Source organism: Tachyglossus aculeatus, chromosome X2, assembly GCF_015852505.1.
Source record: "Tachyglossus aculeatus isolate mTacAcu1 chromosome X2, mTacAcu1.pri, whole genome shotgun sequence".
Taxonomy (NCBI): Eukaryota; Metazoa; Chordata; class Mammalia; order Monotremata; family Tachyglossidae; genus Tachyglossus; species Tachyglossus aculeatus.
In genome coordinates, this window is record NC_052100.1 from 15,581,523 (window position 1) to 15,585,610 (window position 4,088).

Genomic DNA, 4,088 nt, shown 5'->3' on the forward strand with positions numbered 1-4,088 from the left:
GAGGCCCAGAGAAGTGAGGTGACTTGCCCAAATCAATCAATCGTATTCATTGAGCGCTTACTGTGTGCAGAGCACTGTACTAAGCACTTGGGAAGTACAAGTTGGCAACATACAGTGACAGTCCCTACCCAACAGTGTGCTCACAGTCTAGAAGGGGGAGACAGAGAACAAAACCAAACATATTAACAAAATAAATAGAATAGATATGTACAAGTAAAATAGAGTAATAAATACGTACAAACATATACATATATACAGGTGCTGTGGGGAAGGGAAGAAGGTAAGACGGGGGGATGGAGAGGGGGACAAGGGGGAGAGGAAGGAGGGGGCTCAGTCTGGGAAGGCCTCCTGGAGGAGGTGAGCTCTCAGGAGGGCCTTGAAGGGAGGAAGAGAGCTAGCTTGGCGGAGGGGCAGAGGGAGGGCATTCCAGGCCAGGGGGATGATGTGGGCCAGGGGTCGACGGCGGGACAGGCGAGAACGAGGCACGGTGAGGAGATTAGCGGCAGAGGAGAGGAGGGTGTGGGCTGGGCTGCAGAAGGAGAGAAGGGAGGTGAGGTAGGAGGGGGCGAGGTGATGGAGAGCCTTGAAGCCGAGGGTGAGGAGTTTCTGCCTTATGTGCAGATTGATTGGTAGCCACTGGAGATTTTTGAGGAGGGGAGTAACATGCCCAGAGCGTTTCTGGACAAAGACGATCCGGGCAGTGGCGTGAAGTATGGATTGAAGTGGGGAGAGACACGAGGATGGGAGATCAGAGAGGAGGCCGATGCAGTAGTCCAAACAGGATAGGATGAGAGCTTGAACGAGCAAGGTAGCAGTTTGGATGGAGAGGAAGGGGCGGATCTTGGCGATGTCGCGGAGCCAAGACCGGCAGGTTTTGGTGACGGCTTGGATGTGAGGGGTGAGCGAGAGCGGAGTCGAGGATGACACCAAGGTTGCGGGCTTGTGAGACGGGAAGGATGGTAGTGCCGTCAACAGAGATGGGAAAGTCAGGGAGAGGGCAGTTTTTGGGAGGGAAGACAAGGAGTTCAGTCTTGGACATGTTGAGTTTTAGGTGGCGGGCAGACATCCAGATGGAGATGTCCCAAAGGCAGGAGGAGATGTGAGCCTGGAGGGAGGGGGAGAGAGCAGGGGCAGAGATCTAGATTTGGGTGTCATCAGCGTAGAGATGATAGCTGAAGCCGTGGGAGCGAATGAGGTCACCAAGGGAGTGAGTGTAGATCGAGAACAGAAGGGGACCGAGAACTGAACCTTAGGGAACCCCCACAGTAAGGGGATGGGAGGGGGAGGAGGAGCCTGCAAAAGAGACTGAGAATGAACGACCAGAGAGATAAGAGGAGAACCAGGAGAGGACGGAGTCTGTGAAACCAAGGTTGGATAGCGAACTCACACAGCTGACAAGTGTGTCCACCAAGTACCCACATCAGAGCAGAAGGGCCTGCTTTCTGGGGCCCCCTGAAGTGCCCAGAGATGGCTTCGCAGGCCAGCCGCTTACTTGGATTCCGGAGGAGTCAGGCCGCCTTTCGCCATTAGAAACGCCTCTGGTCGCACAGCTCCCGATCAGCGTGTCCGCCACGTGGCTGAGGCTCAGCTCCACCATCCCCGATTCTACCTGTGGGGAATGGCCACCTGGGCTCTGGTGCTTTAAAACCTTTGGAGAGGAGTTTCTGTTTGATGTGGAGGTGGGAGGGAAGGATCTGGGAGACAAGTACAATAACACTGGAACTAGCGGGAGCAGGATGAAGGGGGAACGGGGTTTCCCTCCCACCCCCCAAAATGCTCTAGGCTTAGGGAAGTGCCAAGTACTTCTGCAAAATGGCACTTGTGACATCATCACGTTATACTGTGTGGCTGGCATAACATGTGGCATGAGGTTTTTTTTAAAGGTATTTGTTCAGCGCTTACTGTGTACCATTCATTCATTCGTTCAATCATAATAAAATAAATAGAATAGTAAATATGTACAAGTAAAGTAGAGTAATAAATATGTACAAACATATATACAGGTGCTGTGGGGAAGAGAAGGAGGTAAGGCGGGGGGGATGGGGAGGAAGGGGAGAGGAAAGAGGGGGCTCAGTCTGGGAAGGCCTCCTGGAGGAGGTGAGCTCTCAGTAGGGCTTTGAAGGGAGGAAGAGAGCTAGCTCGGCGGATGTGCGGAGGGAGGGCATTCCAGGCCAGGGGGAGGACGTGGGCCGGGGGTCGATGGCGGGACAGGCGAGAACGCTAAGTGCTGGGGTAGATACAAGGTTGTCAGAGGTGCCTGTCCCACATGGGGCTCACAGTCTTAATCCCCATTTTACAGATGAGGTAACCAAGCACAGAGAAGTGATGTGACTTGCCCATGGTCACACGACAAGTGGCAGAGCAGGAATTAGAACCTAGGACTTTCTGACACCCAGGCCCGTACTCTGTTCGCTAGGGCATCTCAGTGTCCAGTATGCCTAACTGCCAACTGAGGCACCCCTAGCTCCATATAAGTAATTTCATTTATATGTATTGATGTTTGTCTTCCCCACTCTGATGATGATGATAATAATAATAATAATAATAATAATGATAATGCTGGCATTTGCTAATAGTAATGATAGCATTTATTAAGCACTTACTATGTGCCAAGCACTGTTCTAAGTGCTGGGGGGGAGGATACAAGGTAATCAGGTTGTCCCGTATGGGGCTCACAGTCTTAATCCCCATTTTACAGATGAGGTAACTGAGGCCTGGAGAAGTTAAAGTGGCTTGCCCAAGATCACCCATCAGACAAGTGGTGGAGCTGGGATTAGAACCCGTGACCTCTCACTCCCAAGCCCATGCTCTTTCCAATAAACCTGGCTTCCAGCATACACCCCTTTATTTTGCCAGAAGCTCCCACCGGTAGGAGTTCTCACTAGGGTGCACAATCAACCGGTTGTACAGCGGACAGGCCATTTTTCATTTGGTCTGTCCAATTTTGATCTGAAACTGGACACCTTTTAGTCCAGTTTTTTAATTATCATTCATTCAATCATATTTATTGAGTGCTTACTGTGTGCACGCAGAGCACTGTACTAAACGCTTGGGAAAGTTTAATATAACAATGAACAGTGGCATTCCCTGCCCACAATGAGCACACGGTCTAGAGTAGAGTCTGGTAGAGAAGCAGCGTGGTTCAGTGGAAAGAGCACAGGCTTGGGAGTCAGAGGTCATGGGTTCTAATCCCAGCTCTGCCACTTGTCTGCTGTGTGACTGTGGGCAAGTCACTTAACTTCTCTGGGCCTCGGTTACCTCACCTGTAAAGGGGGGATTCAGACTGTGAGCCCCATGGGGGCAACCTGATTACCTCGCATCTATCTCAGCGCTTAGAACAGTGCTTGGCGCCTAGTAAGCACTTAGATACCATTATTATTACATCCCCCTGAAGCCCTCTTCACTGGCTGACATGGAAAAATCTATCTGGGCATCTCTAAGAGGATATTCTGGTGACGCTGCAAAGGAAAAACAACGTGGCCTAGTGGATAGAGAATGGGTTAGGGAGTCTGAAGGAGCTGGGTTCTAGTTCCAGCACAGCCACGTGTCTGCTGTGTGACCTTGGGCAAATAACTTAACTTGCCTGTGTCGCAGTTACTTCATCCGTAAAATGAGGCTTAAGACTGTGGGCCCCATGTGAAGCATGGGCCGCGTCCAAACCTGATTCCCTCGTATCTGGTCCTGCACTTAGAACGGGGCTCGGCAAATATCATAAAGAACCAAAACGACAACAGCAACAAAAAAATACCCTTCACCGGGAATCAATTCTGTCCCGAATGGGAGGTTGAGTGCTGACTGAAGGCACCGCGTTGCCGCAGAAGCCAGCTGTCCCGATAGGCTCCCCTAGTTTCCTTCAGGTGCCCCCGCCCTCACCAGCCCTTGCAAAACCTACCGTAGCCGCCGCCAACACGAAATCAGCCGAACCCACCCCTCGTCACGTGACGAGGTCAATCACGAGAGCAGGGGAAGTCTCTCCGCGGCTCAGAGCGCCAGGACGTCTGGGAATTGTAGTTCCGCGGCAGCTCCCGCAGACGGCTACTTCGGCACAGTGAACTACCACTCCCATCCTGCCCTGCGGTTGCGTGGGC